Source organism: Canis aureus, chromosome 11 (genome assembly GCF_053574225.1).
Source record: "Canis aureus isolate CA01 chromosome 11, VMU_Caureus_v.1.0, whole genome shotgun sequence".
NCBI lineage: Eukaryota > Metazoa > Chordata > Mammalia > Carnivora > Canidae > Canis > Canis aureus.
In genome coordinates this window covers 9,763,323-9,790,805 of record NC_135621.1, presented here as the reverse complement: position 1 = coordinate 9,790,805, position 27,483 = coordinate 9,763,323, and the positions used below count along the sequence as shown (strand labels likewise).

Below are 27,483 nucleotides of genomic sequence, written 5' to 3'. Positions count from 1 at the left end.
GGCTCAGTGGTTGAGTGTCTGCCTTTGGCTCAGGGCATGATCCCGGGGTCCTGGGATCAAATTTCGCATTGGGCTCCTCAGAGGGAGCCTGCTTCTCCCTCTGCCTGTGTCTCTGCCTCTCTCTCTCTCTCTCTGTGTCTCTCATGAATAAATAAATAAAATCTTTTTAAAAAATCACCAAAAAACCAGGTGTGATAGAATCCTGAAGATTTCTTGATCATACTTGGCAGACCTTCTTCTCAAGTCTCAGAGGAACAGTTGGTTTTGTGTAAAAGGTTTAAAAACGACTTAGGTCAAAAAAAAAAAAAAAAAACACGACTTAGGTCAGAGACAACAGCAATGTAGAGAGCGTTGTGCAAACACCACATACCATTCTGAATCAAACAGACACAGCTAGGAGAGGAAAGATCTACAAACTAACCTCCTATGGAATCATGACTTTTTCTAGCAGACTATGAAAAGTTCTGTCCTCTTCGTTTTAAGATAGATGCCAGAAAAGGAGGCAGGAGACTTATGGAAACCATACTGATGTTAATCATAATAACAACAGCTAATGGTGACCAAGTTTCTGTAAAGTCAGCATTATTTCTTCCTTCAGTGTTTGGGAGAATTCACCAGTGAAGTCATCTGGGCCTGGGATTTTCTTTGTGGGAGGTTTTTCATTTTGAATACAATTTCCTTAAGAAATAGAGGGGTTAGAAATGTTCTCTCTCCTTTTTTTTGTCAGATTTATTATAATGTGTGTTTTTCAAGGAGTTTGTTCACATCATCTGAGTCCTTGAATTTATTGGCAGATGCATTGACCATCATATTCCCTTGTCATTTAATGTCTGTAGGACCTCTAATAGTGCCTCCTTTTCACTCCTAACACGGTTATTTGTGTGTTCTCTTTTTTCTTGATCAGTATTGTTAAAGGTTTATAAATTTTATCAACTATTTCCACAAACTGATTTTGGCTTTGTTGACATTCTTCATTTTTCTATTTCACAGAGCATGTAGAAGTCATGTGATCTGACACGTTTTCATAGGATTCACTCTGGCTGCTATTTGGAGAATACACTGGAAGAAGCAAGGACAGAAGCCCAGAAGCCAGTTAGGAAGTTAGTGCAGTGGTCCAGACAGGTGGCTTGCATCAGGGTGGTAACGGGGGAGATCGTGAGCATTAGTCATATCGGGACACCTCCTGAAGAAGAAACAACAGGATTGAATGGATGTACCATGTGAGAGGAGAAGGGTTGCAGATGACCCCAAGGATTTGGGACCAAGCAAATGGATGAATTTGGTAGCCATTAACTTAGATGGAGAATACCTTGTTGCTGTTATAATTAACGAATGTTCTATTCACTAATAGCATATGAAGGAAAAATAATCAATAGACTAATGCTAATTTATACAAAGTATTAGTGACTAAGTTTTTTCTTCTATCTCTCAACAAGCATTTGTGTGTGTGATGCGCTAGGCTTTACGCAGGTATGCAGAATCTAAAGAGGTAGTGACTTGACCCATGAGATCTAAAGAGACAGAATGAAACCTGAATGGAGACTTGTTGGCATGAGAGTAAGACTGCTTTTGGGGAGATTTGCTGTGAGGCAAGGAATCCTGCTCTAATTTTCCAGAACTAATTAAGTAACCACTCTTTTACTAGCTGTGTGGTCTTGTGCACATTCTGGATGGTAGTTTTCTAATTAATCTATCAAGGATAATGGATATTCAGTAATTATTAATTTCTTCCGTCTCTAATACTTCTGTAAACCTCCCCAAGTATAAAATTGAGGGCTAGTCCTGCCTGGTCTGTCTTTGAAGGAAATAATGATGAAAACATTCCTTTGGCTTCCTAGATACTCTATGTGGATTTGATACTTCCCGAGAAGTCTCTTCTGAGATGGGGACTCAATTTCTGTCCACCAAGTTGGATCCCAGTCTGGGTCCTGCCCTGAGCCAAAGGCAGAGGCTCAACTGCTGAGCCACCCAGGCACCCCTCTTTCCTCCACTTAAACAGTATTATGCATCTACTGTGCATCTGTTGCTGTTTTAGGTCCTGGACATTCTGTAGTGAACAATGTAAAACCTCTGTCCTCACGGAGCTTGTTTTCTCCTAGAGGAACAGACAACAGATAACATCCATTTTTAAATGCCAGAAAGGTTGGGCAGTTATAAACGCTAAGTGATAAGTGTCTATCACATAATATTCCTATTGCCTGATTACTTATCTGCCTCTTCCACAAGAACAGGGCAGAAATGAAGCTTGTTCCTACCTCAGGGCCTTTGCACTTACTGGCCTCTCAGCCAGAACACTTGTTCCCACACTTCACATAGCTCTTTCAGTCACTTTGTCAAAACCTCTGCTAAAATGGAGCTTCCACAAACCAGCCTTCTCCGACCAGTCTACCTAAAGGCACCTTCCAGCCCAGGTCACTAGGCCCCTTCCTCAGCCTTGTCCTTATGACCCTTTGCCCTGCTCGACATGACAGCCTATATGTATTTGCTTACTGTCTATCTCCCCAGGGGAAAGTCTGCTCCGAGGGGCGCAGGCCCTTTCCCATCTGACTTCTTGGGTTCCCAGCACCTAGAGTAATGCCTGACCCTAAGCAGAGGGCAATTTGCTGGGGGGCTGAACACAGGCCTGCCATGCCTGGCCCTGTGCTAGCAGAGTACCAATAAATGCTCCGGGGAGCACATGCATCCATGTGCACGCGTGTGCACAACACACAAAATGATGACCCATGGGGGATGGTTGCAGCACCCCCAGTGTGATCACATGAGAAAGATGAGAGGTCACAGGTGGGGTGTGGACGGTGGGCCGGAGGTGCAAGAGCAGAGCGTGGGGAGGCGTCTGCCCTCACCCCCTCGGGAAGGGGGACAGTGTGAGGGGAAGGCACAGCCTTCTTGCTTGCTCTGCCCCCCATGCCAGGGCTCAGGAGGGAAAGGGGGTGACGGAGGACACCCAGAGTGTGCGAGGACTATGGAGAGAAGACAGTGGGGTCTCAGACACATCGAATGCCTGCAGGCCAAGAGGAGTGGAGCTCAGGGGACAACAGTTGCTCCGGATCTTGACCTCCCCTCGTTCAAACCTGATGTCGACTCATATTCAGAACTATGCTTCACCTGCTTTTCCTGTCCTGCTCTCGTCCCGCACATGGGCTCAGGGTCCCCTAAGAGGCTCTGGGGGCACAAGACCCAGGCTGGTAGAGCTCTCCAAAGACTCTGGAGAAAGGACTACCGTTCATTTCTTGGTCACTTACAAAATAACACAAAGTTGTTTGTACACATTTTTCAAAGCACAGGGAACAGAATTCTTTCAGATCAATCCACCAGCCAGGAACCCCGACGTTACCATGTGGGTGTGATTCCTCCAAGTCGTTTTCGACCATGGGGAGCGTACTGCATATATCATTTTCAATCCTGCTCTGCTCATTTAAGATCCTCCCGAGCTCTTCTCACACCACTGTAAATTCTTAGAAATCGTCATCATACTTGCTGCACAGGGGCCCGGCATGTGTGGACTCCCCCTGTTGTTGGACGATGACACCCCTGAGGTTCTGAGTGGTCTCAGGTTCCGTGCTGACCGGGCTGAGGGCCTGGGTGGAAGGGCAGACCTGGGTGCCAGCAGCGCCACCCTCCCAGCTGGGAGTCCTGGCAACCACGGAAAAGGCCCAGATGGTGAGGGCACAGGGAAATGGAGAAGCCGGCTGGGGTCTCACCACACAGAGCCTCCAGATGCACTAGTTGGTCTTGATCTGTATTTGAAGACTCCACTTGGATCCAGCAGTGAACCAGGTACCAAGAATGGTATAAAAAGTGCCATATGGGGCAGCCCAGGTGGCTCAGGGGTTTAGCGCCTGCCTTCGGCCCAGGGCCTGATCCTGGAGTCCTGGGATCGAGTCCCACTTTGGGCTCCCTGCATGGAGCCTGCTTCTCCCTCTGCCTGTGTCTCTGCCTCTCTCTCTCTCTCATAAATAAATAAAATCCTTTTTTTAAAAAAGTGCCATATGCTTGGGACACCTGGGTGGCTCAGTCAGTTAAGCATCTGCCTTCAGCTCTGGTTCTGATGTCAAGGTCCTGGGATCGACCCCCTCATCGGGCTCCCCGCTCAGCAGGGAGTCCGTTTTTCCCTCTCTCACTCCCCCTGCTTGTGTTCGCTCTCACTCATGCTGTGTCTCCCTCATAAATAAATAAATAAATAAATAAATAAATAAATAAATAAAGTGCCATATGCAGACGAAGCAAGAAGGTGGGAAGCGGAAGCCACAACATGGTCATAACCTGATGAATGCCAGTAGGAGCTGCACAAGTTTAACTTTTTTAGTAGCTTGATGCTTTGGAAGTATTCATTGCATTTATGAGAACCAGTTTGGATTTTGTGTGCCTTGGGGGCACTTGGGAGCCACACCAGGAGAGCCACATGCAGCTATCCTCAGGGTGCAATGGTGACTCCAGGCGGCCCTATGGTTTTCTTTAGCCTTCATCGCTTGCTTACTGGCAGATACTGGTAATATCTCAAGCACCGTTCACACTGTTTTGTTGTACAGGGTTTTTGTCGTTTTGCTTTGTATTAGAAGGTTGTGTGTTTGTTAAGTCTGCAGCCGTTTTTGTATAGTCTGTGAACTAAGAATGATTTTTCCATCTTTGAAGGACAGCAAAAAAAAAGAAAAAAAAAGATACACGTATATCAAATCGTCATGTTGTATACTTTAAATATTTTAGCATTTTATCTGTCAATTGTACCTCAATAAAGCTGGAAAAAATAAATAACATTTTTGGCAAATACAAAAAAAAATAAAAATAAAAATAGGAAGAACATGAGATGGAACCATGTGTGTCCCACAAAGCCTAAAATATTTCCTATCTGGCTCTTTACAGAAAAAGTTTCCTGACCCTTAAGTGAGGGAATAAATAAACTGCAAATCCCAGAGCGTTTGCACAAGATTTTTTTTCCCTTGCTAGGTAAATAGCCCAATGTAGGTGTCCCTAGTTGACAGGAGGCTTCTCTCCACATAGCGATTCAGGAAGCCAGCCTCTGAAGCCTTAGTGTACTCGGCATCCAATGGAATCCTGGAGAAAGGTACACTGGAAAATGCACATCTGCTTCTTAAAACCCCAGCCCAGAAGTGATACATACTGGCTCCTGTGTGTGTGTGTGTGTGTGTGTGTGTGTGTGTGTGTAAATACCAATTTTTTATTTACTTATTTATTTAATTGAGGTATAGTGGACACACCATATTACATTAGTTTCAGGTGTACATCACAGTGACTTGAGAGCTCTCCATTATGCTGTGCTCACCACAAGTGTAGCTCCATCTGTCACCATCACAATGCTATTATAATACCATTGACGTATTCCCTACGCTGTACTTTTCATCCCAATGACTTATTGCTTCTATCTGGGTGCCACCCCCCTGAACACTTTCCCTTCTACGCTGCATGTCAGAGAACAAGCGTCCCCTTATAAAAGGGCCGAACATATGTTTGGTGGACAGAGAGATTTCTCTGTCAAGGTTCAGGTACATATATACATAGACTTTGTAAATTTTTAAAGTACGCATTAATAAGTTCAATGGACATTCCATTCTTTTACCTACAAGCAGTATTACTGCAAGGAGTTTTTCGGAAACACATTACTATTGTGAAATTATAATAATTCAATAATTCCCATTATTGAAATTATGGGAAAGTTAGACAAATGTGAACTTGTGCCCATGCTGAAAGAAATCACAGAGAGAGAAGATGCCTCAACAATTTCCGTGATCTTCCCCACTGCTCCAAATAAGGTCACATCCACTGTTCTCCCAAATGAGAGTCTCCTACACTTTCAAAACTCGAAATTAAGACAGTAGAAAATGAAAAAGAAATACCCAAAATTGTTTGATGTAAGTCTAATATCACTGCAGCTCTGTACGATTCTTCTCTTACACAAACCACAATTCTCCAAAGCATTTCACTAATGTTTAGGTAAAACCCTGGTGCCCTGCTCGCTCAGTATCTTCTAGACTAAACAAGGTATGTTGTTCCAAAAGCAGATGATAGTTGCAAAAACCTACGCTCTCCAACAGCTATAGATCATGATACCTTCATCCCTGTAGTGCAAACCCTCTTCCCCTATGTGTAATTATGACTTAAACAGCCCGTCATTATAGGAGGGGAATGTAACAGGAAAGTCCTTCTCTCTGCTGCAGTAGGGAGCTTGAAAATCTATCCAGTGTGTTCTCAATGTAAGGAAGTAATTCAGATTTCATGTAAGTGCAGAAGGTATGTTAGAAACGTTCAGGTTGAAAATATCAGGTACATCTGCACATGCTCTCAGGTGATTACATTTTATGGTGAAGATACACGGGTAGTAAAGCAGCCTGGGAAACCATTCCTACCCTGACTACTGCACAGTGACGGTCAATTTTCTTGTGGGATTTGAAACCCTCAAAGAGGCAGCAGTCTCTATGGGTAATGAGAGAGGGAGAGAAAAAGAATCAGACCACAAGGAGAGTAGAGTAGAACAGGGGGCAGTATATGAGAGAAGCTTAAGTCTGAGGGTCTGCCTTCTAGAACCATTGCTGGGTCTGCTTCTAGAGCTGCTTATATGTCTTCAGAGGGCTGACAATATTCTACAGAGAAGAATGGAAAATGGACAATGAATAATGGACATGAATAATGTTAATAATGTTTTGCAAATGCAAGGTTTTTCTTTTTATATTAGTGTACAGCTCTTCCTCAATTTACAATGGGGTTTGGTCCTAATAAACTCCTCCTAAGTTGAAAATATCACTAAGTTGTTAAGTCAAAAATGCATTTAATACAACGAGCCTACCAAACACAGCTTAAGCCTAGCCTACCTTAAACGTGCTCAAAACACTGACATTAGCCTACAACTGGGCAAAATCATCTAACACAAAGCGTATTTTGTAACAAAGTGTTGAATATCTTATGTAATTATTGAATACTCAAAGTGAAAGAATGGCTTTATGGACATTGGTTGTTTTCTCTCATGATTCCTGGCCACTGGGAGTCTCAGCTGGCTGTGCTGCCCAGCATCACAGGGTGCTGTCATCCTACATCTCACTAGCCCAGGAAAAAATCAAAATTCAAAATTTGAAGTATAGTTCCTACTGAATACTTACGGCTTTCGCACTATCATAAATCAAAATATCCTAAGTAGAGCCATTGTATGTTGGAGACCATCTGAATTAATTTGAATCCTGTTGTGACATTTCCCTACTATTCTTATAATTGCTGTGATATTATTCATTTTTATTCAGCTAGCTTTTTAATTGGTAAAAATATTTTTCTTTTTTCCCTTTTAAAATTCTTTTTTATAAATATTTTTAAATTTTATTTAAATTCAATTAATTAACGTAATGTATTATTAGTTTCAGAGATAGAGGCCAGTGACTCATCAGTCTTCTTTGGTGACTCTCAGTTTATTTCCTATGATTAGGAGTTCTTATGGTTTGTCTCCTTCTCTGATTTCATCTTGTTTTATTTTTTCCTCTCTTCCCCTATGATCTTCTGTTTTGTTTCTTAAATTCCACATATGGGGATCCCTGGGTGGCGCAGCAGTTTAGCGCCTGCCTTTGGCCCAGGGCGCCATCCTGGAGACCCGGGATCGAATCCCACGTCGGGCTCCCGGTGCATGGAGCCTGCTTCTCCCTCTGCCTGTGTCTCTGCCTCTCTCTCTCTCTCTCTCTCTCTCTGTGTGACTATCATAAATAAATAAAAATTAAAAAAAATAAAATCTTTAAACTCAAGAGAAGAGAGAACTTAAAAAAAAATTCCACATATGAGTGAGATCATAAGATAATTGTATTTCACTGATTGACTTTATTTCACTTAGCGTAATATCCTCTAGTGCCATCCATGTCATTGCAAATGGAAAGATTTCATTTTTTGATGGCTGAGTAGTATTCCATTGTGTATATATATGTGGATAAATACCCAGTAGTGCAATTGCTAGGCCGTAGGGTATTTTCAACTTTTTGAGAAACCTCCATACTACTTTCCAGAGAGGCTGCACCAGCTTGCATTTCCACAAAAAGTATATGAGGGCTGTCCTTTTTCCGTATCTTCATCAACATCTGTCGTTTCCTGACTTGTTAATTTTATCAATATGTAAACTCTTTAAAAGCGAGTGATTTTTTAAATTCTATAATTGTGAAGCCAGTACATTGTCATGGAAAAAATCAAAACTTGACAATAGGTTATAAAGAGGAGAGCAAAACTCTATAGACCCATCCACTACCCTGCCGCCCCTCATTTCCATTCCCGAGTCAGTAGGTGCTATCCGTTTCCTGGGAAGCCTTCAGAAATGTCATCTGTGTACTGATGTTCATTTTAACCTGACTTCCTCTAAATAAAACTGTAGTTTGGTCAGTCCTAGGATAGACCTTCGCTATGCATTTAGCCAATAGGGCATAATCTGAAAGCACCAATTCTTCCAAAACAGCATCCCTCACCATATAGGCCTTAGGCAAAATTGTGATGCAAATCAGTTGTCTTGAAACTCTTCATTCCTCTGTCCTCTCCAAATGTCCCATCACTCCTCAGGACAGCCTTTTGTGACCTTTTGCTGCCCATTACCATCCCTCACTCAGAGGCTCTCCTGCCCAAATAATGACCCACAGTCAAAAAACCCTATACCGCATCAAGTCTTTCAATGAGATACACAAATTAATACTGGATTGTGAATGGAATAGTTTTCTTTTATAGGTTACCTCTTCTAAAGGATGTCTTCATTTTAGAAAAAAAAAGAGTAACATAATTGACTCAGAAGAATAAATCTGTAATAGTGGGATTTACCTTTGAGAGTCAATAAATACTTGTTGCATGGCTTCTAGGTGCCAGGCACAGAGCTATGAGGCAGAAGCATTTAGATTGGAAGAAACCAATGTCTGCTATGAATAAGAGTCCTGGGCCTGTTCCAAAAAGGCATAGCATGACTAAAGTGGTTACTGAGGATCAGGGAAGAGAGGAGACAATCCAAAATAATAGTAACAGCCTCTCCATGAGTTGAAACTCATGGCTTCCCTTTTGTTTTTAGTTCCTATCTTGTGGAAAATTTTGCTGTTTTCACTCTGTCACAGAGCAGATGGAACCATGATTTATGATTCACAGTTTATGAGGCTAATTCAACATTATACCACACTTCATGTTCTATCATGTTTCCCACATTTGCAATACTTTTTCTTCTGGGACAGTTGTCACAAAAAAAGAACCCTGGGATGTTGGGATGGAAGAGTGTGGAAGGGTGGAAGCATTACAAAGTAGAGGAACTGGTGATATTGCAGGGGGCATTCATGCCTCCAACACATACTTACTGAGTCCCTTAATATGCCAGGCACTGCTCCAGAGATTAAGGTTTTATGAAGTCAGAGAGGTTTTTGCTCTGTGAAGGAGAAAAAAAAATGAACAAGTCAATACGTAAACAAATAACAAGGTCATTTCATAGATGTGCTTTGAAGAAAATAAAATCAAGTGATGTTATTAAGAGTGACTAGAGATGGGCATTGTTAAACTGGGTGGTCAAGGAGTGCCCCCTCCCAAAGGAGATGCCATTGAAGGGAATATTAAATGATAAGAAGGACGGAGTTTCTCAAAAATCACAGGGAAGTGTGTTCCAGGAGGAGGGGACAGAGAGTACAAAGGTCATAGCCTGGGGAGAAGTTTGGAGTGTACAAGATACAGAATCAAGGCCAATGTGGTTTTATATTCACACCCATCCTTAACATCCCTCCTGCCCCTGTTTTCCACCCAGCCATCCATGCTAATGCCACTGGGACCATCGGACAGGATGTTGGCTTTATGATGTATGATGCATCAAATAAAATACTTCCTGGCTCTAATTCAGAAGCCTTAGTGTGGCTCGGATGAAATTCTGTTTCTGACTTCACATTACAGTTCACAAGAGGTCAACTAGCAGAGTGATTCCAATAGAATGAGCCTTGCAGCCTGGGGTTGAAAATCCAAACATGAATAGCAAAAGATCTTCAGTGGGTGGTAGTGTTTTTCCTACAATTAAACTTGTTTGTAGAGAAAAGTCAAAATTGTTTCCTAGGTAAATCTGATGAAATCGTCACAGCAAAGGCACAGTATATTCATGGCAACAAACTTTGTCAACTTTTATTCCAGGGTCTGTATGAAGAAATAAACTATTTGGGTCATAGTGAATGATCCACATCAATACCATAAGTGACATTTTTTAAAAAGTCTTTGAAAACTGCATCTTTCTCAAAGCTTACTTGGCAGCCATCTGACACAAATATCTGGCACAAGGGCACCTGGGTGGCTCAGTTGGTTAAGTGTCCTAGTCTTGATTGTGGCTCAGGTCATGATCTCAGGGTTGTGAGGTCGAGCCCCACATCAGGCTCCACACTCAGTAAGGAGTCTGCTTGTCCCTCTTCCTCCCACACTGCTCCCTCTCTAAAATAAATAAATAAAATATTTAAAAATATATCTTGCACAAAGTTTGCAAGAACAAACTTGCCCTCGTGAATCTCAAACTATTTTCCTAACTTTTATAATCACACAACCTGCCAAGGTTTTAGAGAGTAAATGGTCAAGAGAAAAACTGACTAGCTATCTAGTTCACACGCAGGATAGTGAACTGGGGTTAGCCTCCTCTACTGGTCTGTATTACATGCATTGCAATTACCCACCGAATTCTAAGCTGCACAAGAAAGGACCCCAGTAAAGGCACAGTACATTCATGACAACGCACAAGGAACTTTCATCCTAGCCTCTGTGTGATGTAAGGAACCATCTGGGTCTTAGGATGTCCTCGTAACTATGTATCCCCAGCACATAGCACAGCAAATGGCATGAGTAAACACTTGTTGAATAGTTGCTCCGTTCTTAATATTCGGCCACACTGCTTGGCCACACTGCTACCCAACACACTTGCTACCTTGAATGAAAACTGCACATCAAACCCCAATGCTGCTTCTTTTGCATCCCTTGCCACACCAAGGTCGGATGTCCTTCAAACACATGTTTGCCATTCCTGAGACTTGCATGACTCTCTAATTGCAAAAAGAAGTGGGTTTTCTGCCAAAATCCAATTTACATTTTTTGGGAATCTGCTAACTGCCCCCCACACACCCTTTCTCTTTTACAAAGAAACACTCGATTTAAAAGAGCCCCGTGACTAATTCAGAGAAACACTTGGAATCATGAATAGTCTCTATCAGCAACCCTAATGGACTTGAAATCAGTTTTCAAGCTCTTCCTACATCTTTTTTTTTAAGATTTTATTTATTTATTCATGACAGACACACAGAGAGAGGCAGAGACACAGGCAGAGGGAGAAGCAGGCTCCATGCAGGGAGCCCGACGTGGGACTGGATCCCTGGTCTCCAGGATCACACCCTGGGCTGAAGGCGGCGCTAAACTGCTGGGCCACCGAGGCTGCCCATCTTCCTACATCTTTATCCCCTTTCCCTTGCTTCCCACAGCCTCCAAGACTCTTCTCAATACATATCAGTCAAGAGCATCTATTTGATGATCATGTTTGTTCTTCTAGTGACTGAGCCAAATGACGGTCAGCAGAACCCACAATCTTTTGTTGCAGCCACTTCCCCTCCTACCCTGTTGCACAGCAGATCCAGGAGAGCCCTGCCCTGCCAGCAAAGTCACCCAGAGGTGGGATGTGAACCACAACTGTCACCTGCTCCTTCCAACTGAGAGAGACTGAGAGCAACGTCTTCTGTAGCTTAGCTTGACAAAGAACTTGAGTTCAGCTCCAAAATCCAGAGGCTAAGGCACCCTGTGGGATACAGAGAATGAAAGGAGCACATTTGATACATCTTATGATCTGTAAAATAGCACATCTGGGTGTTTATTTAAGCAGTAACCAAAAGGGAAAATTGTAAGACACGTTAGGGCCTTGGAAAACATGACTCTCACTATACAGATTCTTAATCGAGAAAAGTGACAGTAAGTGGGATTGAGAAATGTTTTCAGGTTTAACAGTAAACATCTGCTGGGTTCTTGGAATCTTAGTTCGTCCTTGGTTTTTAAGTGTAGAAAACACGGATCATTAAACAAAAAATTCCTGCCTCTCAAATGTAACTACAGCTAATATCTTTATTTTTCAGAAAATGCAATAATTCTGAATCTAGCCTAGAAAAAAATCTGCATGTGCCCCAATAGATCTTCATGTGAATGAAAATACTGCTGATGGGAGTTTTATAAACATGTGTGGGCACATGGAGTGCCCAGGAAGACCACCAAGGAAAGTTCCTACTGTACAGGGCCCCCAGGTCCCAGAGAATTAAGGAAAAGCAAACTCTGGGGCTGTCGATCAGGGCCCAAGGCCCAGACACTTGAGCAATCCTGCTCATTTCCTGAACCTGAACTATTCTGTATTTGCAGTCTTCCTCTAGGTCTCTAGCAAGCTAGTTATAAAACTGAATTATCAAGGTAATTCTTCAGCTCTAAGGTTGGTTGAATGAGCTGTCACTTTGGGAGATATTGTGATGTCTGCTTTACCTTGGAAAGAACTCTCAGTCTTGGCCAAGCTTGGTAGGAGGGGCATGGTGCTTTCCAGAGACATCTAGCATGGCTGGAACCCTATGGAACCAGCAGTCCCATCACAGAGAAGAGGCTTAGAGCTGGAGCACGGCTGAGTGGAAGCATTAGCCGTGTAGAGACTACGGGAAAGAGGGAAAGCAGAGGGAAGGAGCATAGCTTTTCCTGGCACAAGATGGGTGGGTTTCAATAGTCCAAGAAGTGGGTGGGGTCACAATTCCTAGTGACAGGTTGGGTTCTATATGTGACAGTGGCTGCCGTGACCTGCGCAGAAAAGTTACTTGAATGGAAAATTATTCTAAATTACTTTGCTTCTCATAAAATTTATTCCAGAGCAGGAAGGCCACTTGCACCAAAGGTAAGTACTGATGTTTTCCACATCTTTAATTCCTACCAATTCAACTGGGACTTCTGTGATTCCCTACTGGCTGACCAGTGTGACATTCAGCAGAGGCTCAGTCAAACCCATACCTGGAAAGTTGGAACCAGCTCTGAAATGTGTTAGAATATTCATATCCAATAGCAATTAACGGGGGATAAGTTGAGAGTAAGAAAGAGGAGTTCTCCAAACATGGACCATTATCTTCATGTCCCTTAGATATTGTTATTAAACTAAGAAGAACTGAGCCCAAGAAAATAACCCACCATTTTCCCTGGGTGCTTGATTGTTATATCCACAAATGGGGGATTCTTTAAGTATCGAGAGGGTGCGAAGTACCCGTGTGTGTGCGCATTCGTGTGTGTGTGTGTAGAACTGGGCCGGAGACCAGGGATCAGGTCACATATGCAGAGGATAAAGACCAAAATTTGCCACTGACTCAAGCAGATTGGAGAGGTAAGAAGGTCAATGCAGTTTGTACTGGAAATGTGGGCAGAAGCGGTTAGAGATCCAGAATATTTCCTTCCAGCTTATTCCAAATTTAGTGATAGCAACAAGTATAGGATCTCTCTTCATATAACAAGATAAATAAAATATTAAACACTGGCAGGCCAGGGGAGATGAACAGAATGCCCTATTTCATGGTGCTGCACTTTGTGTGAGAAGCCACTAGAATGGAAGCTAGACTGGACTGGGGGCTGAATGATGAGAGGCAGCAGGACAGTGGAAGGTCATGCTGTGTGCGGAAAGGAATGAGCATAAGGAAAAGAGACACTGAGGAGAACACCGAATGATATCTTTGATTCCAGACTTTTCCAGAAACCCCAGGCCTATTGGTAGGTCTGGTGTATCCCTACAGGACATCAATCGATGGGTCTGGGATCTGTGGCATAGGCTTCCATAAATCAGAGTATGATGGCTAAAAAAAAAAAAAAAAAAAAAAAAAAAAAAAAAAAAAAACCTACCAACAATGAACACACCCATACACACACATAGCACAGGACCTCACCATCTCCAGCATTTTACCGTCACCAAAACAATACCAGATTGGGCAATCTTTGACATGCTTTTCTTTTCCAAAGGTGTCCTGACAATTTAGGCCATTTTAAAGCAACTACCTGCAATTGACTGTAACTTGCTAAACAATACAGAGGTAATCATGGCCTCAGCTCCAGGAAGGGAAATGATCGGTGTCAGGGAGAGTCACTGCCACCACCTGGGTGCCTCCCCCAGAAGGATACCTGCATCGAAAGGAAGAAGGCTGTATCCCCCTCTAACTTAAGAGTTCAGATTTAGAATAAAGGCCATGCTTTCTTCTGGAAAGGAGAATTCTGATGTCCTGATCCATCCTGCAGAACAAGCATGTCCCTTCCTTTCTTTTCAAAAGTCAGATGGGCTTAGAGGGTCGAATGCTAAGTGAAATAAGAGAAATAAGTCAGAGAAAGACAAATACCATATGATGTCATTTCTATGTGGAATTTAGGAGAATATAAAAAACAAACAAAAAAGAACAAAAAAAATGAACAAAGGAAAAAAGAGATCAACAAACAAACAAAAATAGACTCTTAAAATACAGAGAACAAACTGATGATTGCCAGAGGGGAGGTAAATGGGAAGATGGGTGAAATAAAGGGGATTAAGAGCACACTTATGAGGAGCACAGAGCAATGTATAGAATTGTTAAATCATTATATCGTATGCCTGAAACTAATACAACACTGTATATTGATTATACTTCAATAATAATAATAATTAATAGTTTTAAAAAGAAAAAAAAAAGAATTAGAAGACCAAAGGTTGTTGGGTCTCCACCAGTTCCATTTGGGATTATAAAAGTTCAGGTACCACGTCCTGGCATTCCTGGGAAATCTACTCAGCCTATCTTCATAATTCCATGCCAACCTACCCCCAGTTCTGGAGAGAGACAGCAACCCCCACCCCCCCCCACCCCAGAGGCTGTACATTGACTGAGACCCTGAGACAGGCATCTGCTTTCGCTGTTCCTACTGCCACAGGAATAGGCTGGATTGGACGTCTCAAGAGATGCTTTCCATGCCTGTGATGCCAGAGGTCACTGGACTAAAACACTGGACTTGGCTTTCTGGTTAGACACTTGGCCAGTTAGTCACTGCCTTGACGCCTCAGCCCATACCCAAGCCCCAGATGCAATCAGCATTGACCAGGGAGGGCCCCGAGTCACCAGGGCCCTGGTGACTACTTAATATTTTATTATGTAGAATAAAGCATGTAACACACTCTCACTACTGGGGGAGGAGGTGCTCCCCAGAAAATCAGTGCAGAAGGGCATTCTGATAGAACTGCTTTTTAATCATTCATTCAACAGAGTTTTCTCAGACACTGTGCTGGGCCACAGAGATGAAGTGAACCTGACCGATGGTCCGTGCCTTCACCTAGCTTACCATGTAAGCACAGGTTTGAGACTCTATATAATCCGACTTCAAATCCAATTGCTTATCTCTGCACAGCCTCTTTGGGTATAAAATGAGGACAGTGTAACCATCTCAGAGGGTCATCATGAGGCTTAAATGAGATAATCCACATGAAGTATTTGGCCAGCTGCCTCGCTTGGAGTCAGTGGTGGTTATCATTAAAATTATTATGCCGTGGGGGCCTGAACTGGCCAGCCTCCAGGTCACAGGAGGTACCCTGGGAACCGAACACTGGACACAAGAATACCCTTATCTATGTATGAAGGGCCTGGCGCAGATAACCAGGCCCAGCATCTCTAAAGACCTGGTTCCAGGCGGCACAGCCCTAGAGCTCTCAGTTGAGGCTCAGCAGCCACAACACAGAGCCAGGAAGAAGCGAGCCACCAGCCCTGCTGGCAGGCCCTGGCTCCAGGCAGCGGTAAAGGTTCCCAGAGGCCTTTTGTCCATTGTCCCTTGAACAGAACATAAACATCTCCACGGCTGCCATTCAGTGGACATCCTGTTTACATGCTGAGTGGGGATCTTGGTTGCTTTCCCTCTTTGCTTTTTAAAAGCTGTAATTATGTTTACCCAAGTCCAGCAGTAGGTGCCAGGAGGGCTGTGAGTTGACTCCGCTGGCGAACACTGCAGACGGCTGGCGGCAGCCCCACTGACCCCTGCATCCAGGCAGAGAGCCAGCTCCACGCGCACCGACACTCCCTACAAGGACAGTCGCTCTGGCCAAGCTGTTTTCTTTCCTCGTGCACTGGGACACTCTGGATAATAATGGCCTGCAAGTGCCAAGCTACGTCAACCCCATGAACTTTCTGGATAACTGAAGTATGAAGGGAGGAGCACGGTGAGAAGCTCCGTGGAAGGCTGCCTGCGTACCGGGCCATTTCACGTAGATTGTTTCAGATAACCCTGTACAATCCCGAGTTAGGTGTCGTTACCTACTTTTATAGATAAAGGAACTAAAAAGCACAGATTAATTCATTTGTATGAAATGACTCACTAGTAAGTGTTAGCAGCTCTATAGGCCATTTTCTTTCTAGTCCAGGAGGAAATAAAACCTGAATTTCAGTAATCCTTAGGCTTTCCTGGAAATCCAGATGAGTGGTTCTGACCCAGCAGGTCCTGGGCTTTTTAATTTTCCTTCCCACTCTAACTGGGGTAACATATTGTCCCACTTTGATCGGATGGGTTCTAAAGAAGGCAGGGAGCCCCTTCTAGCTCGCAGCGCTCGCTGCTTGCAGGGCACCCTTCCCGCTCTGAACTGCGATGCGCTCCGGACAAAATAGAAGAAATGACTGCTGTGGATTTCAGAAAGCAAACTGCAGGAGGCAGGTTGTGGAGGGAGAGTTTGACATTTGGAGAAGTGATCGGCATGGGAGTTAGCTTCTTGGCTTTTGTTCGGTTAGTTTGGCTAATGAAACAGAACCTGGAGAGGAGGCTGGGGGAAAGGAAGAGAAAGGCCTCAGAAAGGGAGAACCTGAGTTGTGGGGTTAAGCCAATGTTAACTCAGATAGAACCCTGTTCCTCTAACTCCTCTTACGGGGTTTGAAGCAATCTCTAGGATGGCCTCTAGCGAGCCCTGCTTCCTGGTACCCACTCCTTGTGTGATCCCTTCTCCTTGACTGTGGGCTGGATTCAGTGACTCCCTTCTTGATATAGAATAGAGAAGTGATGGATGTTATTTCCAAGATTAGATTATGAGAATACCATGGCTTCTGTCTTGGCATCTCTCTCTTTCTCCATCTCTGTCATCCCTCACTCTGGGGGAAATAAGCCAACATGCCCTCTGGAGCCCATAGGTCAAGGAACTGAAGTCTCTGGCCATTGAAGCCTGCCAACAGCTGGGGGCATAAGCTTAAAGTGGATCCTGTCCCAGCTGAGGCTTGAGTCCGCTTCACCTCTGGCCAGTGCTGTGATTGTCACTTTCCAAGAGATGGGAGGTCAGAGGCACCCAGATAAGCCTCACTTTGCAGATTCTGAACCCACAAGTGCTATGAGATAATAAATATTTATTTTTTTTTAGAAGATTTTATTTATTTATTTTATTTTATTTATTTTTTCATGAGAGACACACAGAGAAAGGCAGATATACAGGCAGAGGGAGAAGCAGGCTCCATGCAGGGAACCAGACGTGGGACTCAATCCTGGGACTCCAGGATCACACCCTGGGCAGAAGGCAGGAGCTCAACTGCTGAGCCACCCAGGCATCCCATGAATATTTATTGTTTTAAGCTGCTGAGTTTGGGGGTGATTGGTACCCAGCAAAAGATAGCTAGTATACAGCATAAGCATGGATTCTAAAGAGAGAGGAGATGGTACAGAAGAGCACAGTGCGCAGTTCACCAAGGCAGCCTCCTGCTACTGTGAACAAATCCTTGTGGACCCCTGGGCCACTGACAGTAACCTCATGTCACAGCTCTAGAAATCTATAAAGAAAACATTAAAAAGTTCGGCTTCATTCGGAGATATTTCCCAAGGGAGGAGCATTCACAATGTGGTTGCAAGCTGCCATAACTCAGATGGATCTGGCCCCGGAAAAGATGAGACTTTGATGGTCCGGTGAGGAAGAGGTGGAATAGAGGCTGGGACAAAGCAAGACTGGGTGTGCTGTGGCCTTCATCCTCAAGAAGGAGGAACCAGGAGGTAATGATACGTAGCGTAATGTGATCAAGGACAGGTAAGGAGAACTCGGGCTGGATAACAGGTGGCGTCCACATGTAGACCAGTGACTGAAGCAGTGTCACTGTGACTCTGCAAGTCATATCAGTGGGAGATCTTCTCTCCCCTATGGCTGATAGTGAGAGGACATATAGTCTGCTAGAGGGTAGGAGGCTGCCAAAAGCTTGTCCAAATGTCAACCTGGGGTCATAAGCAAGAAAAGAAACCATGGAAGAACATGAACTCTACAGACTGGGTCAAAGATGGGCTGTAATGAAGCCTATAGTTGGTAGGGGCACCAGAAGCTCAGCTGTCAACCCAGGCATACCAGGTAAGTGTTGTGGCAACAGGCAGATTTGAGGCCCCATAGCACTATGGGCTGGAAGGAGGCTCTGAGTGTGCTCCTTGCCATGGTAGGCTGAATAGCGGACCCCAAATATGTCTACATCCTAATCCCTGGGACTTGGGATTGTGACGTCGTTACGTAGCAAAAAGGACATCTCCCAAGATGGGGAGAAAAAGCCTGCAGCATCCAGATGGGCCCAATGCAATCACAAAGGTAAGAGGGAGGCAGGGAGACTCAAGTCCGTTGGACAAGGCAATGTGATGACAGAGCAGGGTTTGGAGTGAGGAACTTTGAGAGTGGAGAAGGGGTCACCAGCCAAGGAGCATAGACAGCCGCAAGCAGCTAAAAAAGGTAAGAAAACCCATTCTCTTCTCTCCTCAGAAGATCCAGAAGGAGCCAGCCCTGCCAACGCCTTCACTTTAGCCCAGGGAAAATGATTTGGGGGCTCTGGCTTCCAGAGCTACAGCACAATAGTAAATCTGTGTTGCTTTAAGCCACTAAATGTAAAGCCATTTGTTACAGCAGCCACAGGAAACCAGGGCAGAGACCACCAGAAAATGGTCAGAGGACAGCAAGGAGTAAAGAGGGTGGGTTCCTAGAGCCAAACAGCCCTGCAAGAAATAACAGCAGCAAACCAGCAGGAATTCACGCCCTAGGGAGCCACACTTGGATTATCTCCATAGTTGAAGCTGAAGACCATCCCTGCCTGTCTCCCTGGTCATTATCTTGTCAACATCCAGAGCATTTCCCAGAGAAGCTTCTCCAGTTGGCCTTTTAGTAAAGGCTGTGAATCAGGGAAGAGAGAAGTGAGACGTACCAAATGGAACGCGCAGCATCGATGCCAACTGCTCCTTGGGGCTCCTACTTGTCACAGAAGTTGTACTAGGGACGATTTCAGATCAAGACCAAGCACTTCCTTCTCTGCTGAATCGCTTTTCTGCGACTTATAGGTCAAAGACACACAAGTACATCAATGTGTATAGAAAGTGGGATTCACTGAGGCTCACTTTATGATACAAATAAATGTATAAATCTCTGTTACAGATTTGACTACGTAAAAAAATCCCAAACTTCTTTAGATCAAAAAATACACCAAATTCAAAAGTTAGGCAACAGATTTAAAAGCATCTACGGATTTAAAAGCTGATACATCTCATACAACATACATTTACAGCTAATCCATTTGCTAAAATGTTTGTAACTAATATATTTTATGTAATATAAAAAAGAGAGCTCTTCCAAATTATTGTGAAAAACAATTAAACCTTATCGATAAATATACAGCCCATGACCAGATAATTCTTTAAAAGTAAAAACCCCAGGGGTGCCTGGGTGGCTCAGTTGGTTAAGCGTCTGCTTTCAACTCAGGTCATGATCTCAGGGTCCTGGGATGGAGCCCCACATCCTGCTCCCTGCTCAGCAGGGGGTCTGCTTCTCCCTCTCCCTGTGCTGCTCCCCCTGCTCCCGGCTCATGTTCGTTCTCAAATAAAAAAATTAAGTCTCTTAAAAAATAAATAATAAATAATAATAAAAGTAAAAATCCCAACTGGAAAAGAGAGACAATATGTCATCCTTCTAGATTGCAAAGGATATGCTGGTAAGTTGAAGCAGGAAAGTACATTTTTAAACCCTTGGGTGCAGGGAATCCGCCTCTGCTTGTGTTGTGACATATTGTCTCGTCAGTGTGTGCAAGACACATCTCTTATTTTATTGTCTCAATGTTTCCCTCCGTATTTGTCTGCCCCACACTCATAACCTCCCATTTGTGGAGACATCGACTCTGACATGTGCAAATCCGTGCTCTTGGATAGGTATTAGTTTCCTGTAGCTGTCGTAACAAATTCTCTCTCCAACATGGTAGCTTAAAACAATAATAGTTTTATTCTGATGTCTGCCTGTCTTCACATGGCCGTCTTTACTTCTCTGTTTGTCTCTACTCTGTATGTCTCTTATTAAGATCACTTGTCATTGGCTTCAAAGCCCGCTCAGATAACCTGGGGTGAGCTCATCTTAATATATCTTAATATCTTTACTTAATCACATCTGCTAAGACTTTTTTTCAAAAAAAAAAAATTCACAAATTTCAGGATGTGGACCTATCTTGTGGGAGGCCACCATTCAACCCACTACAGTATCCTTAAAAAAAAAAAGCTATGGAGAGACGTGTGTGTGTGTGTGTATAATTTTTCATAAGTAATATCTTTCTATATATCTTATTCTGTATCCTATAATTTTCACTGAACACTTTTGGTCTATCCATAATGTTCTTATGTACCTAGGTCATATTCCAGAGTACACATCCCCATGTTTTCCTTACTCAATCTCCTCGTTATAGATACCTAAGTTCTCACCCCCTGTCTGCTACCACACACAAGGCAGCAATGGACAGCATTGCTCATATCGATATGTTGCAAGTGATTCTCTGGAGCATATTCCTGGGAATAAGTTGGCTGGTTCCTCCGATTTCCTAAGTATTGCCAGACTGTGGCTGTACCAGTTTGCTCTCACGTGCACGAGGGTTCCTTTTTTACCATATTCTTCCCAATATTGGAGTCATTCAATTTTATTTTTGCTCTTCTCGTGTCTGTGAAGTGCTATCTCACTGTTGCCTTTGTTACAACATCTCCGATGACTAGTGAGACAGAACTTTTCTTACGTGTCTTACATTTTCCAGTATCTATGACTTTACCCAGAACAGAGAGGCACCTGAGCACACTGTCACGTCCTTGAAATATTGGTGTTGTTCGTTTTTGTTCTAGATTAATATAGATGCGCCTTTCTTATCTTCTCTCTGTTCTCCTTATTTAGACAGGAACTAACTTTTCTAGTTTATTTCCACACCCGTAGTTCCCAGGCCAAATATTTGTCTTTGGTTCTTAGCCCACACTCACTGTTCTATTCTGTGGAGAAAGGCAGCGAGCAGGAAGCCTGAAAACTGCCTGAGTTCCTTGCCAGCTAAATTCTCATTAGCCGTTGAGAGGCACCTGCCCCTGATCAGCAGCTGGAAAAAAGGGCCAGAGCCAACCTGTTTCTCTCTGATAGCACCCCGACTGCAGCAGCAGTGGCAGCCCCGTGGTTCCAGGAGCGTCGGTGACTCTGCGGTTGCAGCAGCACTGGCCGTGTTGGTCCAACATAGGCCACAGCAAGTGTGGGCTCACCGCCTCCAGCCCAGGTGTGGGAGCAACTCCCTGAACTCTCAGGAGAACCATCCTTTCCCTTTTGCTTCTCCAGATCTTTCAGTATCTTTGTAAATTGCCTCACTGCCTCAAATACCTCTCAACTTGAACAATCTAAAATGATTTGTTTTCCTGACTGGGCACTGACTAAGACACTTTCTCTACTCTTAGCATCCTCCTGGAATGATTCTTTATCCTCCACCACCATTTTTTAAAGATTATTTATTTATTTATGAGAGAGAAAGAGAGAGAGAGAGAGAGAGGCAGAGGGAGAAGTGGGCTCCATGCAGGGAGCCCGACATGGGACTCGATCGATCCCAGGACCCCAGGATCACACCCTGGGCTGAAGGCAGGCGCCAAACCACTGAGCCACCCAGGGATCCCCTCCACCACCATTTTGAAGCATGTCTTTGGGAGGCAAACATTCCCAAATTTTGTATGTATATCTTTGTTTCACCTCTTGCATCTCAGTGATAGTTCATCAGGGTATAAAATCCCAGGAGTATCATCCTGTACTTTGAGTGTGTTACCCCACTGTCTTCTTGCATCCAGTGTTGCTGTTGAGAAGTGTGACAACAGCTTAGTCTTGTTCTTTTTGAGGTCATCTGCTCTGTCAAGAATCATCTAGAATTTTTAAAAAATTATCTAGAAATTTTTCTTTGTCTTCTAGGTTCTTAAAAATCTTTATAATATGGCTGGTGTTGATTTTTTAATCTCAACTGTAGGATTCTCTAAAAGCCCTTTTGATCCAAAGCTTTTTATGTATATTTTATACAAATAATCATAATTCTTGAAATATTTCTTCACCTACTTTCCATTCTAGGATCCCTATTATATTGGCACTTCTCTTTTTATATTCCATATCTCTTAACTTTTCTTTTATCTATTCAGGCTCTGTATTATATCTCTCTGATACCTAAGGGCTTAGTCTTCCAACCCATTCATTACTTTATTCAAGGTTTCCATTCTGCTGTTCAATCCATCTACTGGGATTTTCAGTTCATCATCTATTTCCTTCCTCTTACCTAATATCTCTGGTTGGATCTTCTTTATCCTGTTCATTTCTGTTTGGTTTTTTTTTTTAAGATTTTATTTATTTATTTGAGATTGACAGCACACAAGTGAGAGAGAGAGAGAGAGCACAAGCAGGGAGGGGTCAGAGGAAGAGGGAGAAGCAGACTCCCCACTGAGCAGGGAACCTGACGAGAGGCTCCATCCCAGGATCTTGAGATCATGGGCTGAGCTGAAGGTAGATGCTTAATCAACTGAGCCACCCAGGCACCCCTCTGTTTCTACTTCTGATATTTTTTCCTTTGAGGATATATATTATATTTATTTTATATTCTTGTGCTCTCTGAGCTATTAACTCCAACTTCCTTTATTATAGATTGTTTAGTTTATTGTCTTTTACAGCAATTAAACTCCTCTAATCTATTTTCCTCAATAAGTTCATCATATTAATTGGTTAGCAATGTGGCACCAGATGGAAGGGCTAACCAAAGTCTCCCAGGCCTTCACATTGACACTTTCCTGAGAGTTTAGAAAGGTGTCTGGAGGAATGAGATCACTTCTTCTTGACCATTTCAAACTCCACTACCACTACCACACACAGCTATCCACACTCCCAGTCAGGTAGCCCTGTTCTCCAAGCACCTCCTTCTCCTTCCATCTACAATGCTTAGAGAGCAGCATCCCTCACTGGAAATCATCTAGTCCACCAGGGACAGCGGGAGGGAGGAAGAGAAAATCCTTGGGAACTAGACCTTCCACCCACCCTTGGTATTAGTAGCTGGGTTCTAGCTCTCCCATAGTTTCACACTAAGGAAAAGTGATCATCACTTTATTCTTGTCTCACAGTGTCTTTAGGGCAGGCAGTGACCAAACTCCCTATTTATCTCCCTTTCAATTTTCCCAAAATACTACTTTCATTATGTCACTTTCACACTCAAACATCTTCAATGGCTCTTCATTATCCATTGGATTAAAAAAAAAAAATTCCAAAAAAAAAAAAAAAAAAAATTCCAGCATACAAAGCCTCCTCTATTCTTCTTTTTTCTCAATACTTTCCTCTGGCATCTTTGTAATAACTTTGCTGTCCTATCTTTAATCTTACATATCCATCACAGCATAGTTTCTTATCCATAGCAGAGACATAAAAATATACCCCTTAATTAATTGTGCCAACTGGTAAGCTAATGGTACTAAAGAAGTGGCAAAATAATTGTCCTTGGTTTAGAAAAAGAAAAATCCCTCTTGTTGGGTACAGAGAGGTCACAATCTACCATCACTAAGACATGTGTTAAACATTTTCACAATGTTGGAAAAAGGTTTGCAAAAGAGTGAGCCAAACTCACTTATCTGACCTCTCTTCTGATCAACGTTTCATGTTTTCAAGATGTCTTCGTAGTTTGCAGCTATGGAATAGGGTTATAGAAATTAACTTCATGATGTTGATCTCATTAGCAGCATTTTAACAAACAGGAGCTAACCTGTAAGGAAAGCAAAGGCACCAAAATATGATGTAGCCTGCCCAAGTGCTCTGATCTAATAGCTTAGGTTATTGGCCCCAGGACCAATGCGACAGTTTGCAGTTACAATTCCTTCCCCTCAATCGTAAAAATGTGTCAGTTCAGTGGGAAGTAAAATGGGTGTTTCGATAAAGACTGCAAGATAAACTCATGCATCACAAACAAAATACGTGCCTGATTCCAATAGGAAAAATAATTTTTTAAAAATGTCCAGCAGTTGGATGAGATTTCTTTTGATGGTTCCACCATTTATCTTTGGAAGCCAGTCATTTCTATGTCAGCTTGCCCAAGTAGCTTAGGGAACATAAGAGTTGCCAATAAGGACTCTGACTTTTTAAAGGTCTGTTTGTGACTGCATGACTAATGGTGCCTATGTGTACTTAGCAGGAAATACCAAGCTAACAAGGAAGACCACGAATCCACAAAATTTTAATTCTAGTCTTGGTAGAAGTTAACCTCCACATTCATGTTTTTGTGTTATGAATTTTCATGACGACTTTAAAGTTTGCCATGGTATTTATGGTAATTTCATTACAAACCACATCTTCATCTTTTAATTTCTTTCCTATTTATAATTATATGACTGTAATTAAAAGGTATTACCAGTACACGCTATCCTAGCTAAAAGCTAGGTCTGCCAGACTTATAATATTTAAGACATTTCTCTGGCTTCGTTTCTTTTCTCCATTTTGGAAGAAGGGTGGGGGAGGAAAGGGAGGCAGTGGAGACTTCGGTCATTATAACCTCAAATCCTTTCATCAACTTCTCTTTGTTCCTTAAAAAAATTAAAATTTTTCCAAACAGCACCCCCCCACACACACACCAAATGAAATGTTTTGATGTAATAGTTTCCATTTCAGCTTCTCACCACATCTGAAGTGACACTCATTCAGACTCACTAAGAACATGCAAAGGACTCCAAGGTTTGTTAAGACTTGGATTGAATTCTGTCTTCCAGTGGTGGTGCCAACAGCCTCTGTCCCCATTGTTCAGAGTCCCAGAGGCTGAACACCATGGCTGAGATACTTCTAACCTTTCTCATTTAGCACATAGTAGGTACTTGTGGGAAAGACTTCCTCATTCCAATGAGGTATCACTCACAAGTCCAAGAAAACTATTTAGAGGCAAAGGAAACTGAGCATCTGAGGCTAAGCGTCAGCTGAAAAAAAAAAGAGGGTGGAGAGCTAGCTGATAATTAACCATACTTTTAATATCTTCAAAGAAGGCTGAAGCTGATGTGCACAACTGCTGTCTTCAAGGGGTTCACAAACCAGCTGGAGCGAGGATGCACATCTGCTGGTTTTTTGCTAATCTACTATCCATCTTTCCATGAGAGAAGTGACACTCTCCCAACCCTGATCGGACTGTCAATTGCTGCATGACATTTACTTTAGGCCAAACGCATTGAACCAGGTCAAAAAAATCATTTTGGGTGAAAGAGTGCCAAAACAATCTGTCACTGTCTTGCTCGTTAGTGCTATAAATGTGGCCTCGTATTGAGCACTGACTCCTCCCTCCTCTCGTGAAAAGCTTTTTGGGATACTTTGGGATCTTTTCCTCCCTAATACAACTTCACTAAAGCAATCTTGATTCACTAGAAGGTTGAATCTCAAAAAAGTAAGAGTCCAAATCTTGATTGCCTCTCTCCTGAAAGGATGCTGGGTACCTCTTTGTCCAACCTGCCCTCTTTGTCAAGCCACAAGGAAAAGTCCTTCCTCCTGAAGCACTTCCTCCCTGGAGCAAGGGGTAACGCCTTAGATTTACAGTGATTCCTCACAAAACTAACAGAATCTGCTCCAGAATGACTTGTCATCTGCATTTCGATCAGTGACTTACAACCTTAGCTCCATATTGGTATCACTTGGCTTGTTCTTGGGACCTCCTAATGCCCCGGCCACACTCGACCAATTAAGTCAGAATGTCAGGAGGTGAGACCTAGGTCTCGGAGTTTGTGCAAGCTCTGAAGATAATCCCAGCATGCAGCCATATTAGACACAAGGAAGCCACTAGTGACTTTGACATAGCCAGATTCTCTCTCTTTTAATTTTAACCTATAGTCCCCACTGTACAATAAGGGTATTAATATGTCATCATATGTACTGCATATATTTGTCCCAGCTTGATGATTGTCTTTATGATTTTGCCAGAGACCCAGATACACACACATATGTATGTATATACATATGTGTACATGTGTGCATATGCATATATACCTGTGTGTGTATATTCTATATTTTCCTTTAATAGTTTCAGGGAATGAGCAGAATTGTAAGTTGACAGGGCTAATAGTAGCAGGTGGACTTACTGACCCAGTGGACATCATGGTGTCTCTTAAATGGATATGTTCATCCCCAGAAGTTCTGGTTTATTAGCTTAGTGTTAACTTTGTGCCAGGTACTATACTAGGTTCTAGGGACTCAGCAGTGACTAAGGACATAGCTGATCCCTTATTGGTAGAGCCTAGTGGAGGATGGTAGACAGTAATCAATCACATGGATAAATGTTACACACCACGACCTGTGTTCTGGAGGAAAGGAATGTGAACCCTAAGAGGATGCAACAAGGCACTTAAGAGCTTGGGGTCATTCCTGGCCTCCCTGAGAATTATTCCAGGGTCATCCCTTACTCACATGGATTCCTTAATAAGAATGTTCACTTCCTCAGTGCAAAGCAGTTTAGGGTCCGTTATATGAAGGGAGGCTTTTTTCTGGAAGAACTCTAGGCTCTAAGATGGACTTCTAGAACACCATGTTTTCAGCACAGTGCTTGCCATGTGAATTATTTTGGAACATTCCTAATCACCAATAAGCCTTAGATACACACACATTCCACGTTGGTCCCTAAGGAACTCATCTGCGGTTTGGTCAACCACAGAGCCATCCATTTTATAAATGGTCTACAAAGCCAAGGACTAGAATCTCTCCAGCCTGACAATCTTCTCTTTGTTCCCCAGAACTCCAGGAATTCTAAGAATTCCTGGACTTTTTTAAAAAAGCTATATACACTAGAGAGAATTGGTGATATTTAAAGAAACTTGTCAAACTTAAGTGTACCCTGAAAGTCAGATCTTCTCCAGTTTAACATTACTGATCACTGCTGGGGACCAGCCATGCTCTATGTGCAGAGAACATCTATAGATCTGAAGCTTTTCAGGATTTATATTGCTCCTTCCTATAGGAAAATGGGGAACACATTTTTACTTTTTAATCCCTACTCCTACCCACCCTGGAACCCACAAAGGGACCAACATCCTATAGCATTCAGTAATACATGTTGAATAAATGGGAACCATTAGGGTACCTGGGTTCCCAGACATGCTCTAACGGGGTTTAGATCAGGATGAGGTTGCTACTGGGCCCAGGGCCTTGGGATTCTTTGGTGGTGCGGTGGCAGTGGCAATTACGTACGCAGCCACTCGTTTTACCCCACAGGAATTTTTAGG

The 27,483-nt window shown here is 43.0% G+C and overlaps 1 long non-coding RNA gene across 4 annotated transcripts; it reads right to left on the bottom strand.

The window, feature by feature from the left end:
- LOC144322945 (uncharacterized) lies at positions 1 to 27,483 on the bottom strand. 4 transcript variants are annotated; one of them, XR_013388526.1, is made up of 6 exons: positions 26,672 to 26,844; positions 23,868 to 24,002; positions 19,155 to 19,280; positions 11,648 to 11,746; positions 9,303 to 9,370; positions 1 to 1,183 (listed from the first exon to the last, which is right to left on the bottom strand). It is a non-coding gene; the product is annotated as an uncharacterized LOC144322945 (long non-coding RNA). The 4 variants fall into 4 exon arrangements; XR_013388528.1 differs by lacking the exons at positions 19,155 to 19,280; positions 26,672 to 26,844 and adding an exon at positions 27,342 to 27,483; XR_013388527.1 differs by lacking the exons at positions 19,155 to 19,280; positions 26,672 to 26,844 and adding an exon at positions 26,865 to 26,963.